The sequence below is a fragment of the Pezoporus wallicus genome, unplaced genomic scaffold, assembly GCF_028554395.1.
Source record: "Pezoporus wallicus isolate ANWC-B61680 ecotype Strahan unplaced genomic scaffold, APGP_CSIRO_Pwel_v1 contig_8791, whole genome shotgun sequence".
Classification (NCBI taxonomy): Eukaryota; Metazoa; Chordata; class Aves; order Psittaciformes; family Psittacidae; genus Pezoporus; species Pezoporus wallicus.
In genome coordinates, this window is record NW_026635603.1 from 634,850 (window position 1) to 655,463 (window position 20,614).

Here is a 20,614-nt window from a genome sequence, read left to right on the forward strand (position 1 = left end):
GCCAACAAAGAACGTGTCTTTAACTTCTCTGACCCTATTGTGTCAAAAACATCTCTCATGCACCCCATACTGTATCTTTTAGACCTACTCAGTGTTCATTTCTGAAATTTCAGAAATGCTCAATAGGAAAACCTCAGAGCATACAATACAGCTTCCTTACGCACATCTGGAACCATACATCAAAAATCATGCCTATGAACAAATGTTATGCATTTTTTTTCTTACAAAATTAATGAAAGGTCCACTAATATTGCCACCAAAATAAGCTGGATCTTGTAAATGGCTAAAAAAGAACTAACTGAACTGATAAAAAATGAATTAATTTTACTATTTATCTCTTTGGCAGGCCTTAAAATCAATCAATAATGAAAGGCTGAGCTCAGTAATTGTAGTAGGAAAATAGTAACTTCATACTGATTAATGTATCATCCACTGCATAAAATTATCTTCTATTTAGATCCTGATTTATAGCTTCCCTTACACATTTTTCTCCTCGTTTATTAGGCATGATTACAAATATCTGATTAGTACAAAATAAGCATGATATAAATATATCTGATTATTGCAAAATAAGCATAAGTTCACTACTTCTTAACCTGCATCTCAGCTCAACAAGGTGAAATATCCAACATGTGCCTCCCTCACCAGCTGATTAGTGCCATGTATTCCTATTTTCTTTTATTAACCTTGTGAGTGCTTGAGGAAGCAGACCATTGATTATGATCCAGAGAAAAGACTTGATTTCCTTTCCATAGAGTCTTCCACTGTGATGGATCCTCCCAAGGTATATTCTTCTCAATAAAAGTATGTATCAACACAAACACTCCTTTGAGAGCACACATGCTTTCTTTTAACTTGCAGGATAGCTGTGAAAAGGCATAGGAATGAGGGATGTTAGCTGAAGTTTATACAGTGATTCGAAGGTGAATGCACCAATTGTTATGGTCACCACATACATAAGCAGTGAATTTGTATACCTCAGGACTTTTTCAAATACAATTTAATTATGATGCATACAGCATTATTTTTATGAATTAAAAAAAAAAAACCCATGAATTTGTGCCTTTGTTGAGTCCCCAGTGTCTTCTCTCCCATCAGCAAGCATTTGGGGAGTGGGTTATTTTTGCTTTGTTTTCCTGGAACTTGGACTTCAACCACCTACTTCATTTACCTATAGTTCTTGTTTTCACATTCAGGCAGGTTCCTTAGTTGTTGATCTACTTGCAAACTATTTTTCTGAAGACCTTAGGCTGACCTGTCTTGAATTTTATTGCCCTGGGCTATAGCCAGCCATAATAATCTATGAAGAACTGAGTCCCTTCACACAAGCCGTTAACGCTGCCTTAAAGACTACACAACCAGCATCAAAGCCTTGGTCAGGTTATGAGAAAAAGCTTGTAAACCTCACCACTTTGCATATCAGAAAAAGAAACAATGATATATTCAACAAATACCTAGACATAAACTAAGGATTAGCCAGATTGGACAAGGCATGGAGGAGCTAATGAAAAGAACCCTCATCTTGTGCAAGTCTAAGATAGTGTCTGAATAAACTCCACAGGCAATGAGGTGAGCTGAAATGTGCTGAAAGAACTAAAGGTATCCAGGCCTCTTTTTGGAGACATCATCAGTACTATGGCAGAATCTGGATGTGTTGGCATAACCCAATATCCCCAAAGTGTTGTTGGCAGTGATGCATAGGTGCTGCCAAAGTTAACTGAGCCACAGGGAAAACCTACAGGAAAAGAACACTCCCCCCTGCCCCATTTAAATATAAATCAATAAGAGTAATAAAAAAAGGATGCTGAAGAGGCATTGCTTGCAAAAGTAAACATGTTAGAAACAGTTCTCTTTTGTTCTTAAGAGCAACCTTTCACTAACGAAGGATGCACAGAAGAATTAGGGATTTGCCATAGAACTTGGCACTTCTGTTTACATCTCTCTTAGGCAGACATTGAAATACAAGCATGTTAACACTTAGAAAACTTTAACCAGTAACAGGAAGCAAATGACAAGGACACTGCTTTAAACCAGCTAAAGACTGGCAATCCTGAGGGTGACACTCAGGAAAGCTGCAAATTACTTGCCAGGGTGTGCAAAGGCTGTCAATCAGATGGAACCTATACAATCTGTGTGCACAAAACTCCCTTGTCCAGAACATCAGCCCACCAGGTCAGACTCACCACTTTGCCTCTGCGGTACAGTACCCTGTAATGGAAATAAGCTCTGGTTGGAGGCAGAGATGATGTGACATGGGGTCACATCCCATCAGCAGTACCCACTGTATTCTACCCTGTTGTAAAAAGAATATGTACACAAATACAGATTTTCTGCACACATCAACATGTTATAGCTCAGGAGAAAACCATTGTCTGTGTCTGGTTCTGTGCACAGTTGGTTGATATCAAGCAGTGAGGCCATTCAATCACTGACAGTGAACCAAATTCACTCAATGTTTCAAATGCATGATATTTATACAACCTGTGTTTTAATTCCTGTTTACATAATAGCAGCAGCACTTAAGCCCATTAACAGAAAGAACTCAAACAAAGCACAAGGACAGATTTCCTACAAAGTTTTCTATTTCCTTTCTGGGGTCACAGGTGCACAGTGATACCTAGAGAGTCCATTTCCATGATAAATATCTGGGCACCCAGGTTATGTAGTCTTGCCTGGACCCTAGACACTCCCAGGAACATCCTTTTGGTAGCTGTTCATCAAAACAATTGAAGACAACATTTTGATAACCCACAGAAGACATCACATAAATGAGCTTAAATTCAATTTACACAATTCCTTAACTTTCCAGTAATGAGTGAACCTCCTGTGCTGGATGGCCTTAACTGGTCTACAGATTAGCTTAGTCTGGTTACCAATGTCCGCTGAACCAACAATTCCTTAGTACTTAACCTATCTGTAATTCTTCCATTATTTCCATGAGTTTGGTCCAAGACCTATCATGAGCATGCAATTACAGTAATGCAACACTCAAGATTTTATAAGTCAGAATATAAAATCATTATTATCAATAAGCCTACAACATAGATTGCAGGAAGCAGACAATTCTGGATGTCCATAATGTATACTATTGCATAACCTTGCAGATTTAATACGGAAGTCAAGACTGGTTTGCCTTCTGTTAGCAAGTTCTCTGGCCGTGTGCTGAGGTCTGGTATTACAACAGGTTAAGTAAAAAGGAAAGGAGAACAGTTCTGTCCCGGATACAAAAATGACATAACTACACAAAGATGATAATATTCATCTCACTGACAACTGAAATGGAAAGCTATGCTTTGTTTGGTGCAACCTGAACATGTACTGTATCATTCCTGGATACATGCAGCTAGATATGCTCTGGTGGACAGAGGGAAAGAGATAACACTCCTACCTGTCAAGACAAGCAAGATGGTTTTGTCTGTTATGCTGAATAAAGGCACCATGGCATGGGAGGGAGATTGAGCCTCTCCATAGAGGGAACTGTGCACAGCATGTTTTGGCTGTCTACCTGGGGTCTGTCCAAGGCAGCACAGATGCAGGGTTCCTGGCATCCAAAGGGAGATAAGATCTACACACTATCTATATTCCTCTTCCTATTTCTATCTTATTATTATTAAAGCAATTACATTACTTTATTTGTAGCAATGCCTTTCTTACCGAGATCCAGAAAGAAAGGTATACCCCCTCTGAGGAGCAGAACACCCTCCAAGGTTATAGGTATGGCCAGGGAAACTGTTGACGCAACTGCAACTGTGTTGTCAGAAATCACCATGCAGCTGCCAGAACTGGAATAAGCTTATTTCCATAGTCCACTCTTTTGATTAAAACATTATAGAGCTCAGTTATATTCCTTCTCAGAGCAGGTATGATCTAGATATCAGCCTTCCTGTTAATCATATAAAAACGTCTGAACAAGATTTCTCACTAGCTTTTAAAAAACTGATTACCAATATGTCAGCAGATTATGTATTGTGGATGCATGTTTACCTATGATAACTACAGACTTGGAAAGCGCAGGCCAAGCTTTATTCCCAGGTCTGTCACTAGCAGCCACAGCAGATAAGACCAAAAGTCCATCCCGGTACCCCTTCATACTCTTAAATATGTTAGTAGAGATGTTCAACAGGAAAGCTTAAGAAGCGGGCAAGCAGACACTGAAGCTTTGTCTGGTGTCTCACCAAATTCTGGTGGGATTTAGCAATTTCCCCACTGACTGTTGTGTCTTTTTGCTGCAATATGACCTAGTTTCTTAAAGAGCATTTGCCAAGACACACCTTGGAAAATGCTTTTTCTGAAATATGAATCCAAACTGCTTAAACTCTTTCCCTCAGACACCTAGATGGAGAGATAAGATAAAAATGTCTCCCTTTGTGAAGCACCTTTGAGATATTCCAGACTAAGTTTCCATATAGATGTACAGTATTAGATTATTAGTATAATTTTTGATAGGGCTTCTGTCTTCCATATTGTTCTGAAGTCAGTAAGCACAGTACTTCTCGTGTTCCACCGTGTGGTTTGCTTTGTCGGCTGAAACCTGATATCTGCTTCCCTATTAATATCATCGCAGTGTCTGAATGTATTTTAAGAGCTTATGATACTTGGCAATGAGTGGGTTTGATTTTGTTATTGTTGGGTCAGAATGCAGCGCATTTAATTTAACACAAGATGGGTTTTATCTGATCAAGAAACCATGCAATAGTAGGAAGGGATGTATTTCCTTTAAAAAACAGGCACCCCTTGACATATTTTCAATGGCAAAGGTTTTCATCTGTTTGAATGACAGCCACATACTCCCATTACACTGGCTGGAAAGCAATAATGGGAACAGAGAAGCTGGACAGTGATGCCAAAGCAGATATTTTTTGGCAGCTGGATGTAATGCATTTGAACTTGTGAATGAAAGATTGTGACATGGCTTTAGCTCAACCCAAAAGCCCTTTCTCTGGCAAAAATGTCCTTAAAACATATTTGCAGAAAAGCATCAAGAAAAGAATCAAAAGTGACTGATGCATTTTTACTGGAACTGGTGCAAGTAGGAATTTAAGCCTTTCCTCATCAGCAATACCAATTAATGGAGCAGGTCCATTGGGAGTCAGTTGCTGTGCGCAGTAGCCTTCAGAACCTCAGCACCAAAAAACATTCACCATCACCTGAACACCAGCACATCTTCCCCCATCCATTGCATGGCACTGAGCTCAGGCCAGAGCAATTAGGGCTGACTGGGACTACTGGCCACTTTGCTTCCATGCTTCTGAAATGGGGGCCTCACCTCTCCCCTTCATCTGATTAAATGTGACATTTCCATTCAGTAAAAGAGAGAACATACACAGGAACTTCACCAAAAAGTTGGAACCTCGTAATAATTTTATTAGTAGTGACAGCAGCATCTGTGGTTTCTGGAACGTACACCCCAACATAGTCACATATTCCTGTGAGAAGTTACCATCCCGACATTAAAGCTCATCCGTTTAATGCTTACCTTTACAATTGCACCATGCCTGACACGTTTATCGGGGCACAGCTTCTTTATTTGACACAAAAACTGTATGTCTGCATTTCTTGTTTTCTTCATTTCTTTCTCCCCTCTCCTTTGGGTAGTGGCATCTGTTGACTCTTCTTAGCTTTAACAGCAATGTTATATATACTGAGATCCTATCTGGACAAGAAATGAACAGAAATATTATACACAGCTCAATAAGAAAACAGATTATTACATGAGCCCCCGAAGGCCTACTTTGTCTGTGCAACAGTTTGTTTTACTTTTCATAAAATTTATTTTGGCTGTAGCCAGATTGATGATGATTATATTTGAAATCCCTCCCACAAATCTGTCACATAAACACATCATTAATTTCAGCTTTTAAAACTTATTTGGATAATTAACATGTTTTCTTACTCATTAGCAGGTACTGCTCATCAGCAAACAATAAACCACACCTTGCGTTTGCAGCTTTTTAGTTGCTGGGGTTTGCCACTGCTTTAAATGCATTCATAGTAGTTAGAAAGCTACACAGCTTTGGGGGAAAAAAAACCCCAAACAAGCAACAAAACCCATCCCAAGTAATATCAAACCTCTTATTAATCTAGACAGATCAGCCTATGCAAGCTGAGGGACAAGGTTTCCAGGTTCTCCTTTTGCCAAACAAACATACGAACCAACCCAACACAAAACCAAAAAAACATCCCCTACTTAATCATACTTTTAAAGTCTGATACAAAGCAAATCCTGATTCATCGGCATTTCTGTTGATAATACCAGTAGATTAAATATCTTCCAGCAAAATAAATAAATAAATAAATAAAACAGGGGCCGAAAGAAAAAGGAATCATGAACTGCTGCAGCAAAGGGGGCAGGAAGTGCCCACTGCAGGCTCTGTCGTCCGCACAGCTTTTATTTCATGGAGACACACAGACAGCCTATTCCCTGGTGACAGCTCTCTGCGCTTTCCAATCCTGCACAGGATTTCCTTCTGTCTGAAAGTGTAAGAGTCGCTCCAGTAAACACTCTGCATATGCGTTCCAGCTGCTGCACTCATTCTGCCAACGCAGCCCAGCGACAAGAAAAGCATTATTTCCTCCTAAAACCTTCTAATCACTAGACCATGCCATTTTCATCTGGCTCTTTCAGGCATCAGGAGCTTGCGTTGCTTTCGGTAACTTTATCGTTATTAAGAAATTAGCTTTTGTATCGCAGCATGTTAATCTTCATCTCAGCATTCTACAGGATGAACTTCAATGCTAAGAGCCCAGTTTCCAGGAACGCTTGCACTGATTATATAGGCTCCAGAATGTATATTTTAAAAAATATACTGGTATGTATGCAAATTCATGTTAATACACACCCATATATACACTACGCATATATGCTCATATTATATACAATACATACACACGTGCTTAAAAGAAATGACCATCTGTACCGTTTGCTGCAGCCTCTATTTATTTTGGCAGGGTCTTGCCTTTACAGGAAGAGGGTTTTTTTTCATTGTGAAGCCTTGCACAGCTTTGCCATTCCTTTCCAGAACAACTGCATGGAACTGGATGGAGAGAAACTTTCTCAACCTGCAGTAAAGAAAATAAGACTTAAGAACAAGCTTAAGGCGTATCCTATTACTAGCATAACAATGACTTTTTTCAAAACTAGACTATCCTGTCCCTAGGGAAATTTCTGCAGATTTCTTTTAACCCTTTCTTTGGAGCGAATTTTGTTGACTTTTGTCTTTTTTTTTAAGTCTAAATCTTTAAATATTGTTCAAAGAATTCATTTTGGGTTTCTCCTTTGAAGGCAACCAGTGACAACAGCCCTGCTATGCTGCATTTCCATAAATTTCCTTGAAAGGCAAAACATAGGTCCAATTCTCATCAATTTTCATTTTCAGTTTTACATTTTTTTATCCCTCTTTTTTCCTGAAACAAAATCCCCACAACATCCCCCATGCACCCACAACAGGAAGATTTTAATTGTTCAGCCCATGTGTACTCAAATGGCCTGACAGGAGAAACCTTGATTGTCCAAATGGAAATTGGAGCATGGTAATTACACGGTCAAAGCAGGCTTCAAATAAAGGGCAAAGCTTTTTGTACACAGCAGAAAATAGGCAAACATCACCTAAGTTCACACAAAAGCCAATTCAGCAAAATACTCTTTTCCACAGCGCAGGGCAATTATATCGAGTCATAGCAAATATTTTAATCCCTCATATTTACATTTGGATGATTATTTTAATGCATTAATACACATAAAGGGGGGCAAGGAAAAGCAAACCTTTACAGAACTGCAAATACAACGAACGTGTTACCAACATTTCTGTTGGCACTGGATTTCTCCACTTAGTGGCATAATAGCATAAAACTTCACATTTCAAAAATACACACAATTACATTTCTTTGAAAAACTGTCTTTCCATAACCCATTTCGTATGAAAACAACCACGTTTTATGCCCTTCCTTTAGAACCAGTCAAAATATTTTACTAAGTCAATGAAGTAGCTTGGCAGTTTGGCATCTATCTCTGTATCACCATTGGAGACTATAGCTCAATTCCCAGCTCTACAAGCTCAAACAGATGTGGAAACCACACATCTTCACATGCTGGATGAAGGAACTCTCTCCTTCGGAAGAGCTGCTTCCCTTGGGAGCAAAGTGCCAGGCAAAGGTACTGAAGTGAGCTAGAATTGTGGGTCACAGATTAACTGATTTTAGGATAGGACTGCACTGCTATAGACAGGCACCGTATCATTGTCTACCATCTGCATTTTTATCCAGCCGTACTGCAGAGATGAGCTGATTCACTTTAAAGTCCATGTGATCTATGCCTAAAGTATATAAAACAAATATTTAAGGATGAAAAACACCAAAAATATCAAAGAAGTCCTTGCAATATTTTACTTCTTATTAAATGTCATTCCTTCAGGGTGCTTTTAATGATGAAAACATGACACAAATAGACCTTTTAGTGTGTCTGTCAGTGATGTTATAACCACATCAATATTCACGCCTGGTGCCTTCACCAGTTTGTCTGTTCATCTTAATATTGTTCCTAAATACCTTTTTGATAAGTCTTTCCAGACAGTGCGTATCAAAGGGATTATTGCACTTAATGGGTGATTAAAGCCACTCGCCCTTCAGCCTCATGCCTGCAATGCCACCTTAGGCATACAATAATAACCCTGAAATGACTAGCTGTCATGTCTCATTGCTTAATTATATTGTCACGAAGGAGCCCTCCTCAGAAACCTCTTTAGAAATTCCAAAAGAAACAGACATTGGCAGCAGTTTTCTTCAAAGCTTTTTAAAAATTATTATTATTATTTTATTGCTTAAAAACTTAAAGCAAACACCAACAGTCTTAAACAAGCAAATCCATAAAGCCGCAAGTCCAAAAAAGCCTCAGACTGCAGGCTGATTTGAAATGTCTCCCAAAAGATGGCAATCCTGTGCTGGCTGGAGTCCACGATAGCAAAGAGCAGCTCAGTCGTTATTACAGCCTGTAATACCTGTTGTTTAGCAGTGATTTCCAAGGGCACTACTTGCAGTTCAAGTGAAACATGCAAATACCTCAAGTCACTGGCTCCTAGCGCCCAAGGGGGCATAGCAGGGGGCTCTCAGGGACAGCCCAGAAGCTTTTTGGTGTCCAGAGCTTTGAGTTATTTAATGGCCATCTTGTTTCTCCTCGTTTGGTTCACAACTTTTATAACAGTGCACCAGCAGCCCCAGACATCCCTTGGAAAAGCAGCTGTCCTGCATGTTTTCCTTCACTTGAAAACATGATGAGAAAGACTTAGCAATAATTAAACTCTCTCTTTCACCCTCAGTTTTGTCTATGCACAAATCAGTGATAACTCCTTTCCATTCTCTTTTTCCACAGGAATAGGTGACACTGAAGCTATTTCAGTGACACTACTCACAGACGTTACTATGGGGAGATACAGTGAATTAGGTTTGTCTAGCTTAACACAAGGTTTCAACAGTGCTTGCAACCCTACTTCTTTGCCTTCCAAGGGGCACGATGAAAGGCAGGATGTGCGGAGCGGTCCCCTCCTATGCATGGAGCCAGGCCTGAGAATTATTTCCTCTTTAAAGGAGGAAAATATGTGCTTTTTCACACATTTGCGTACATACACATGCAGAGTTGCAGCTCACTTTAAATAAATTACCAAACCCACCTCCAGTTAAAAAAAAACCCTACAGGCAACAGTATGAGGGAGGAAATCACTCTGTAATGTATTAATCATGAAATTATAAGAGTTTGACAGCTGCTTATGATAAAACATTGAGGAGTTTAACAGAGCTGTGATTTGATAGCTTCTTATTATGACAAGCTAGTCCTGTCTGTTCATGTTTCAGTGATTAACTCCCATCACTCTCTGTCTAGCTTTAAGCAGTCAGGGCAGTTTTAGCCATGGAAACATTCTCTGCCCTTCTGCCACTTAGTCTGAGCTGCTATGATGTGCCTGAGTTTGTCATGACAGTAGCAGCAAGACATAAATCCATGAATACAGCTTAGGCTAAATAAGCCTTAGGAACACTGCAAAAGAACACAGTTTTACTCCTCTGATCAATTTTTACTTGCACATTGGTAGCACTGTGTGTGCCCTTGACCTTGATTCATGTGCATTGCGAGCTGGAGATCCCACGTATCCCACATTGTCGCAGCATAATGTGAAGTACTACCTGCACCTCCATGTCTGATCTCAAACTAACTACATTTACAGCTATTTGAGCTGCTAATGCAACGTACAGGACAGATTAACAAGCAAACAATATCATGCTAAAAAGACCCATCAGAGTTTCAAATCTGATTTTGCAGTCCAGCCTTTTTGAAGCGTAAAGCTGACTTCCAGAATGAGTGACATTTTCACCTGCAAAAAAATGATCCTGTTCTTTGTAATTTCCTTATGTGGAGTCAACCCAGTCCATTACAATTCAATTCACTGACTCTAACAGTAAAGAAAACAACCATTAGCTAGCAACCTATAAAGATTTCCTTTCTTCACATGATTCAGAGCCTTTAATCTTTTAGCAAGCACAAGTGGCTGCTGAAGTGCATTTGTTCAGGGCTCAGTTTAAAATGTGAATTAATGGAGTTGTAATACTGCAGTAAATGAAGATCTTTAACATTACCCCTAAACGTTACAGCTAGTCGATAGCAGCTTAGATCCATTGGAAACACAGCTACAGAGATTTACCTGAGCTGGGTGTTCAGTTAGGTGTCCTTATTAGGAAAAGAATCAGAACACAATTTAGCTGTGATTGCAAGCCTGCTGCACAGCAGCTACTGTAACTGGAAAACCACATATAATAGCACAGAGCAGCAACAGTTAATGCAGTTATTTAAAGGGGTGGAAAGAAAAGAAAAGCATTACCTCAAGAGGGAATATAGTTCTTCTTTTAGAAAAATGACTTTTAAATAATGTCCTAAAAGGCTAAGAGGCCATTAGTCATTTTCAATAATGACAACGGGTAATTTATTGTCACGCACATGCCACACAGTTAACAAAGGGGTCAGCTCTAGGTGTGTTACCAGCAGGAGTTCTCAAAATAGATGTGCAGGGAACAGTCACACTAGTGTGAAAATTAGGTCAGATTTTCCATACTTTGTTTTGTATCAAATTATTCCCCAATAGGAATACAGAAACATACACAGGAAAATAGCCAAAGAACCAGGTTACATTCTTAAAAGCTGCTAATAATGTTGAGCATTCCATTGGTGATGCATCAACATAGCCATGTTATCAGAATTTGGGCTCAGCATCCTGCAAAAAAGCAGGCTGTTTAAGGTGTCTCAGGTAATTTCCACAAAGGCAAGACCCTATAAAAGTGATTGCTTCAGAAAAGGTACCTGCTACTTCATGTGCAAGTTGTAAATCTGTAAACGTAAGTGGTCAAATCCATGGAGTGATCAACCCCCAGCAGCTTCCAGCACCATTACAGACAGATTCTGCATCCGAGCGTTTGTACAACCAAAGTGTCTGCAGGTTTCGTGGCTGCTATGAAAGAAGTATCCCTTTACTATATTACTACACAGAAAACTTACAACGTGGTCATCTTTGGTTTTAAAGAGCTACTGTTAAACGAGGCTTTGCTTCCACCAGTATTGAATCACCTTTTAATTCAGGCTATTACATACGGTATCTGAGAAAACATCCATCTGAAGAAGAATGCCTTGAGTTTTCATTGTTACCAGGAATACCATCAGTGGAACAAATCTAGATGATACTTGGTGGAAGCTGGTTGCCAGGGTTCCCCCAAGCTTTTCCTCACCCTGCAAATGCCACCTGGGATGTGTAAGAAGCTGAGACTTGCTGCCTTCATAACTTCACTGGCTTGGTGACATGTTATGAATAGGAGAAATATTAGGAATGATTTTAAGCATTCCTTCTCTGACGCTCCAAATCCCTTGTTTACTTTATTGCCTGAGAGCTGTCAGATTGCTCCCTGAGTTGACAAGTCTTGAAGTTGAGTGAAGCTGTCAAACAATGATTTGCAGTAGGCAGCCATCTCGGAAGGGTTTCAGTACACAGGAATTCAAAGAGAAACAGCGATAACCTTTCAAACTCCCCGAGCTTTCTGCTGCTTGACATGCACAGAGTTTGAAGCAATGCCATTTAACACAAAGACATCAGGCTTGAAGTAATTACTCAGCTGCATGGGAAGAGGTAGGGAAATACTTCGCTTCTTTTAAACAAGTTTCCAGGTGGTGCTGATCTTGAACCTCCGAATGCTTTATCAGGAATTGTCAGCCTGGAGAAATACAGCCATAAGCAAAGCTTCTATTGCAAAACCAGTATGGCTTTAGAAATCAGTCCAAATTATTAAATTCAAATCCAAGTATGAACTAATCCGAAAGTTTGGGTTTGTTTCGGTCTGGAATTTTGATGGAGTTTAAGGCCTCTCACTTTCAGTGTATAAACCTGGGGAACAGCTACATGGTTTTGATGATTGTTATTTACCAGGAGAGAACGTTTACAACTTGATTTGGAAGTCTTATGTAATTTGTCACCCATGAAGGGTCCTTCGAGTTCCTCTCTGGAGATAGCACAGACTATTTCAATACTGAACTCTGTTCTTTAAACAACAACTTTAAGAGGAGCCTGAAGTTCAACTGGTATTTCAGAAAACGGCATACCCTTTTCAATAATAAATCCATCATTAAACTTCTTGGCCTCGCGGCCTGCATCTCTTAACACCTTGCACCATTTGTACGTGTTCTGAAAGGCTACAGAAAGACCCTGTTGGGGCTATGCTAGCAACTCCAGATTTAAGGAAGAACAGAAACCTTTTTTTTTTTTGGTAAGATGATCAACTTCATATATGTGCTGAATGAATATGAAAAGGAACAGAAATATATTTAGCACTGAAGTGCATAACTTTTGCCTAGAGCCTAAGAAAGCAAAATATCCTTGCTTAAAGATATTTAGGTTTACATAAAATTCTATGTGAATGATTTCATAAATAAGCATGGCATGAGTAGGTAGGACTTGCGCATACTTTGGAAAGACAGAATTGTCTGTTAGGTTTTTGTAGGTTGCTGCATCTTTGCTTTCTAACTTAATATTTAATAAAACATATGCATCTCTATAGAAATTTCACAGAAATATCTTGGTAGGTAATTCCTCTTTTATTAAAGTAATTAAATCATCAGACAAGCTTTTTCCTGACTTCCTCCCTCAGGCCCTAAGAAAGAGAGAAGAATTCCCTGTTTCATTATTCTCATTAAAATCAGTCCAATAAAAGGAAATGAAGCTTTCAAAGTGATCACACAGAGGCTACAGACTTGGGATTGGTGGGTCTGTTCACTCTCCGGTACCGATAACCTCTGTGGCCTTTAGCAAGACACTGAGCCAGCTTCCAGTTCAGTTTCCCTGTAGGGTAAAATGGGATTTACATAGCGTTAGACACGTCAGCTATGTAAGTCTTACTCTTTTGTTTTCTATAGCACTTATATGAACCCAACTCACTTTAAAAAGGTTTCTGGCATCTCTTTGCACTGTATGAATCCCAGTACTAAACCCTAACACTTTACAGGAGGAAATCAGTCCTCTGGTTAAACTTGGTCTGAATGGCATGCACTGTGTGAGAGCTGAGCACTGTCCTTAGGTGGAGGAAAAGATGCAGGAGAAAGTGACAAATGCAAGGTATCAGTCAGGTCAGCTAGCAAGCAAATGCAAACTGCTCCAGGATTACACTGACACAAGAATGCAGAGCGTACACTACTCTCCTGACACCATAAAAAGCAAAAGGCAGCCAAACAAAGCGAAGCACCTGCAGCGTGAATTTCTGGGCTTTGGCATGAGAATTAGATCATGATGCTTATAGGACAATAATTAGGAAGGGAGTTTCTAGGCTCATAATTAAAGAGTTAAGGGCTTACCAAGCCCTGAGTTGCAGATGTATTACGTGCCATAAAAGGTGTCAAGAAAAGTTCAGGATAGTTGTGAATAAACCCTGCCAAAATTCATGCCCGAACACATCTAATAACAAAATATGTGTACATGACAAGCATGTCTGATAGCTCAGTTTTCTAGACACTACATGGCGTTTTGAAGAAACATTAGATGCTGATAGATCTGCTTTTTACATTTAATGGTGCAGACTAAAAGGAAAAACGTGACAAACAGTGTTTAACCAAAATAATGCAATAATATAGATTCTTCTTCATAAGCCTTGGCAGCAGCACCCCCTTTTCTTTTTTTCCTCTCTTTTTTTTTTTCATAAGAGCAGATAAACATCTATTTTGATCCTGTTGCAAGGAGTCCTGTTAGCTTACTGAAAAGCAATAACATTCATTTCAGTTCTGGATCCTTTCCTGCCCTCTCCTCCAACTTCAGATTTGCTAGTTGTTGAAACAAGGGATGTACATCCAGTCCACCAGCTATAGCTGGGTTTGCCAGCAACATCATTTTCAGCATGCTTCATCCCAAATGGTTAGCAGTGATGACGAGCAGAGGGGGCCCACTCCTGCCGAGGCTTTGTACCCACTCAGGGATCCCCTGAGACGTACCTGGGTGTGAGCACTGGGAGCATCCAATTTTGCAGTGGCTGGAGGGAGCATGGGGGTCTAACAAAGCGGGGCAGGCACACACCACGCTGGCAGATAGGGAGATGCCTTCTGCTTTGCACCGTCCCAAGGGCGTCTTGCAATAGAAGCTTCACCTTCTTGCTGCAGGATTTACACGTTGCAAGTCCCAGTTCTGTGAGGCTTTAGGCACATGTTGAACAGCTTCCTGTCTGCAGGAAGAGAGAAAGACTGCTTGAAATACGTGCAGAATGTACTTCTTCACAGGATCAGGGCCCAGTATGAAAAAGTCTGTACAATTTAGTCTTGTACTCTATGCAAGCTTGGAGTTTAATACTGCAGAGCACATGCCACATGCAGAATACAACTTCGCATTCCCAACTGCAGGAACTGAAGTCAGTAAAGAAATGTGTGTGACTTAGGAATGGTGAATGCGGCCTTGGGAAGAGGTTAACATGGAGAGCACCCGAAGGAGGCTAACAGGATGGAGTGGCAAGCATGCTTTCTCAAGAAAAGCAATTAAAAATGACACGACGTTAGAATAAGTCAGTCCAGAAAGCATAGCAGAACGTTCACCTGCGAGTAATCTGGGCAGACTGGTCACTGCTTGGGGAACAAAAAGCTGCCTCACAAACGCCCAGTGTTTAACTTGAAGTCCATTTGTTAATTCTGTAAACATCGCTGCTTCCGTTCGGCACTGACACGCTATTGACAGCGGGGCTCGAATCCCGCCAGGAAGGAAGTATCAGGTTTCGGGCAGCTTCGGGACGCTTCTCAAGTCTATCTTCACCTGAAGGGCTTTGGCAGTAGTTACTGACAGAAGGAAACACCGTGCAATTCGGGCTCCATGTGAATGAAAACTGCCTAACGCTTCAGGTAAGCGTTTGGGAAGGTGATGCAGTTGGTGCCCGCAGCTCAGGTGAGGTCGCATTCCCTTTTACCAGCCTCCTGATTTCATTTGCATTGCACCAGCCGGACCGTAGCCCCAACAGATTTCTGCTTCCCAGTCAGCATTGGCCCTGGCATGGATTCAGGCAGACAGGCTGGGAGACCTCCACATGGGACCAGGGCTGGCATCTTCAGCCCAGCCATCCTGCGGGTTGCCTTGTCCTGCTGCCAGCCATTCCCATCGGTTTCTCCGTATGATTTCACTCGTTGCCTCTCCCATTTGACATAATTAATCACTGGTTAATCCAGAAGTGTCCTTAATGCAGATGCTCCTCTGGCTGGGAGGCAGCACTGTAGGTTATGCTTTTAAGCTAGGGGAAGGCCCAGTACCACGATGTTTAAACATCTTTCCCACTGAAGGGTTAGACTCAGATTGCTCAGGTCCTGAGAAAAGAAATTTCACACATATGATATGGGAAACCAGACGCCTATATCATGTTAATAACACAGACAGGAGGGCACCTTGGGCAACTAGTACTGAATATATACTAAATAAAGAAGAAACTAGCTTCTAGGCTGGGCACTGGGAATCCTTGTCAGGTAATTTCAGATTGCACATAGAAAGAATTGCACATTAAATACAGGCCCTTGCTAGCTTTGGGCTACTAGGACCGTATGCTAACTATGAAGGTTAGAAGAAATATTTAGCTTCAAAAAAGCCTACACAATAATTTAACAAATGATCTGAAACCCATCAACTCATCAGCATTTAGCAGGTCCTGGTGAGCATCGCAAACCATGAGGTAGCTCCTGGAGATATCCCATCATTGTGAATGAGGCCGTCCTTAACTGAGGTGTCCCAGGCACTGCAGCTTACTGTGGGTGTAAAGGAGCACCCAGGGAGCATGGGCAGGTCTGGGATATGGCCGAAGCGGTACTGCAGCCAGCTGGACTCCTGCAGTCCCAGCTGATGGTCTCCAACCATTCCTGACCAAGTCAAGGCACTGCTGTGCTCACTGCTCAAGACACACCTTGTGTCACAGCCACCCATGGCATTTGTCACCTCCACACACACTCTTTGAGGACCATCATTAGAAGCTTCTTTATGGGTTCAGCTCAAGAACAGGAGACCAGTCACTGTTAAGCGGTGCATGAAAACACATCTATGCTCTGAAAACCTTTCAAGCCATCCAGTGATTTGCAGTCCTTTTCTAAGTGTAACCTCAAAGGATCACATTTTCATTTCAACCCCCATTTTTAGGACACTCACCTTTTTTCCCTTTTCTTTTTCTATTTTCTTTAAACACTCCTGCTTTCTTTATTTATACCTCAGGTATATGTGGTATGAAGGGCTAATCTTAAACATTTACAGCCTGAGGTTGGTTTGCGGTATTTATTCCAACTTATTATATATTATAGTATGGTTTTGATTATATATGACAATCAATTTGCCGGAATTTATAGCTCTCTGACTAATATGCTTTCATGATGTACTTGCTCTTAATTTGTGGATTTTATGGAGAGTTTATTGAGGCTGGATTTCCCACTTCTCTTTCCACTTGCACTTTCTTTTTAAATCTCTATACCTGTAAATGCATGACAGAGAAAGAGACAGAGAATATGAAAGTTTAATGGGCATAAAAAGTGCTAGATCAGTTCTCTCACAGTTTAATATCCCCAGAGCAGCTGCACAGCAGCCTTTCCCAGGCTGTTGCCATTCAGAGGTCATCTGGTGGAGAACCCCTCTACCTTTGAGTTTGGACCCCCAGGGCAGACAAAAGCTTCTGAGCACATGCAGGACCCTGGCATCAGCAGGGGAAAAGATGCCAAGAACGAGGATGGCTACAGACCAGCATAGACAGGGAGGACACAGCCAGATTTATCCCTCCCTGGCAGAGTACCCTCAGCAGTGGCATCCATCCTCTTCTCCACATGCTTTCACACTACTGCCCAGCTTCCCATCTGTTTGCAAATGTCCCCCCTGCCTTTGGCATATATGTTGAGATCCATGAGAAGTCTACAGGAACAAAAGAAAGAACCTGGTCTTGCAGCCTAGGCCTACGTTTTTAAGCTCTTCCTCTACTGAACACTTCCTAATTTAAACCCCTTGGTTACGGGTTTTAGGTAGCTCCCAGGCAGTGTTTGTTTGATTTTTCAGACCACAGAAAAAATGTTTTATGTTCTCAGCAAAAAGGATTTGACACAGTGCTGGAAGGTAAGAAGGCAGGGATAAACAGGGCTCAGGTCAGCATCTTAGTTCAGATAACAAACACACAAAGCATGGTAAATAGGCCACAAGTAGAGGCAGATTGCTGCAAGGAGGAGGTAAGAAACCTACTGTGAATGGGGCAGGGACCTCAACCAGTACCCCCCCAGGCAATGATTATAGCTGCCAATGACTGAAAAGCATGTAACAGCCGTGGCATTGGAGTCTGCCTGGAGTACCTTCCTGCGCAGACACCTTCACAGGGGCTGTCTGGTATGAGGCTAAGCTGGGCACATCAAAGAAACATCAAGGCAGGTACTGCTGTGAGCTGTAGGGAGAGGGTGACATAAGAGGACACCTGATACAAGAGGGGGTGAGACCAACTGGAGCTTAGGCTCTGATGCACTGCCCAAAGGTCAAGGAGGTGGAGAGAAGCCAGAACAGACCCAGACAAGACCCACTCCTACTCACCAGTGCATGGGGTGTTGCATCAGGCTAGGCACGGAGAACAGACCTTGACTTTCATCTTTATTCTGATCTTCCTCTCAAGAGTGTTGCTTCACACAGCCACAGACAGCTGGGGAGCTGTACCCAAACTGTGGCAAAAACAGAAAAAGGGAGGAGGAATGCTCAGGAAAGGGAAATGCAGGCCCTTAGGAGCCCAGGTTTTGCGAAAATTTAATGGGGCTGAAGCTTCTTTGTCACTTAAATGCTTATAAGAACTCTACAACAAATACCTTCTGATCTTAGAAAGCACCCAGTATCTAAAGCGACCTAAAATTTAGCAAAGAAACCAAGCCTTGCTATAGAACTCTCTAAGAGAAGGAGTATCATAAGGTATCAAAATGCCTTAACAGAAAAAGATACAAGATGCAGCCTTTTTTAAAACTGTCCATGGATTTTAAAACGAAGTTCTACTCAAGCCATATATACTTCTACAAGCCACATATATTTCCACAGTTCTTTGCATTGAAATCATCACTGTTAAACAGGAGCCAGGCTTTGCCTACGTCTTGCCACTGCCTACCTTCTTCACCCATACTCCCCCTTTTCAGGGAGATTCTGGTTTGAGATACTGGTCTTCCTATTAAAAGAATAGGAGCCGCCTGAGAAATTCAGATTTGTTATCAGTCTCATTCGGAATGCATCACCTACAACCTTGTGAAAGGGAGGAGGGGGCAGCATCCCAGCGGGGGAATTTCCAGGGGTGTCCACTAATTGCTAAATGCCTTTTGGGCATGCGATGCAATGGAGAAGGGGGAAAGTATGCAGTCATTGCCTGATCTCACAGACCTTGCTTCTTCTTCTCTGATACCCTCACTGAAAAGATTATACGAAATTACTAGACTCCACAAAGACTGTAAAATGCTTTACTTCACTCAGAAGAGGGATTAAGTGTATTTTACCTCACGACACTACAGATCTCATGACACCACAAGCTGGGTGAATATTCTGGGACATCTGCACTTCTGAGCTCCTGCCTCAAGCTATTCCTCGTTATTTACTGCTAACTAATGAGCAGTCAGGTGGCTGATTCTTTTAACAGAGGGCACGTTTAGACTGCTGTATACCCTCGAGCACCATTTACCATCTCACACTTTGGTCTGGGCTTTTCATTTAAGCAAATATCTCCCTTCCTTGAAACACTGCTGGATATAACAGATAGAGAGGCAGCCATGTACCAAAATAGACATATTTCTAAACATTTCCAGCTGCCTTTAGGGCCCATATAGTATATGAGGTGAGATACTGTGAGGTTTCACCACACAGTAAAGAGCAGCCAAAGGGCATTTTCTATACTTTTTTTTCCTACTGTCTTCCATTTGATGAAAGACTTGTGGTTAAACCTTTATCTTCTATAAACATTTAAAAGTAGGTTGCCTTTTATTTTCATGTCTCACTTTTGTTTCATTAAAAGACAGGTTTTACTGCAGTAATTCGAGTGATTGATACTTTGGATCACCTTCAGAAAATAGATGTTAACGATCTGTATCTATGCCTGTATCCCAGCACAGATGTGCACCCAGATGTATTTGCATGCAGGATGCCCACAAAGCAGTGTTTCTTTCTTTGCTTTTATGTAAGGCAGCTCCTACACATGTGGTATGGAAACCTCCAGGAGCAGTAACTTTGTGAGACTGCTCTCACTCTCCTCTCCTCCTCCCACACCCCAGCAGGTACCTCCATGCCAAGCATCATTATTGCTCTTTTTAAACACTGGACCATTGCTGATTCTATGGCACACATACTGATACGATGCATAATCGAGAGGGTCCTCAAATTAAAAGGGTCCTCTGCCTCCTTTAAGGGACTTGGCTGCCAGAGCTGGTATTCCTAAATTCTCTCTGAAAATTCCTTACCATTGAGGAAAAGAGGGACAACACAGACCCTGCAGGTAGGTAGGCATTCTTTGCCTTATTAAATGGTTATTGCAACTAAGTGTGCGTCAAGGCCACACTGCACAACAGCTCAAACACTGGCTGGTGATTTGCATTAACCATGCCACATCAAACCATGGCTGAACAAGAACCACTGGAAAACTTCAAATGTAAAGGGCTGATGTGAGATGTTTACTATTGTGCTATTATATTGTACTATTACGTTGCTGTGCATTGTACTCCAAATACATAGATTGAACAGGAAGGTAATACTAACATTGAAGTAATGCCCAAAGTGTTTAAATAAATCAACAATGAATAAAGCTGCACATCGATGTGAACATTAATTCTTCAATGGAGTGAAAGATAACTATTGGATAGGCAAACCATTAATAAACCTAAAGCTCACATGGGAAAGCTGGAATTACTGAAAGAAGCTCAGAAAGCTACAACAGATTTTAAACCTCCCTTGTCCTTAAGTTTCTCTTTTTTCCTTAGCAACAAGACCCCAAATTCTAGAGATGCCAGAAAACTATGAACTTATTTTAAATGAGCTGTGGAAATCTCCCGCTGTCCTGTGTCTCTCTGCCTGAAGCTATGACCTTCCTGTCCTAGTGTCATGTGTCT

At 41.2% G+C, this 20,614-nt stretch overlaps 1 long non-coding RNA gene across 1 annotated transcript; it reads right to left on the reverse strand.

Annotated features, from left to right (window-relative positions):
• Nucleotides 1–5,547: 5,547 nt before the first annotated feature.
• Nucleotides 5,548–18,198, reverse strand: LOC130592541 (uncharacterized). Its single transcript, XR_008970566.1, has 3 exons — nucleotides 18,081–18,198; nucleotides 6,887–7,059; nucleotides 5,548–5,653 (listed from the first exon to the last, which is right to left on the reverse strand). It is a non-coding gene; the product is annotated as an uncharacterized LOC130592541 (long non-coding RNA).
• Nucleotides 18,199–20,614: the final 2,416 nt, after the last annotated feature.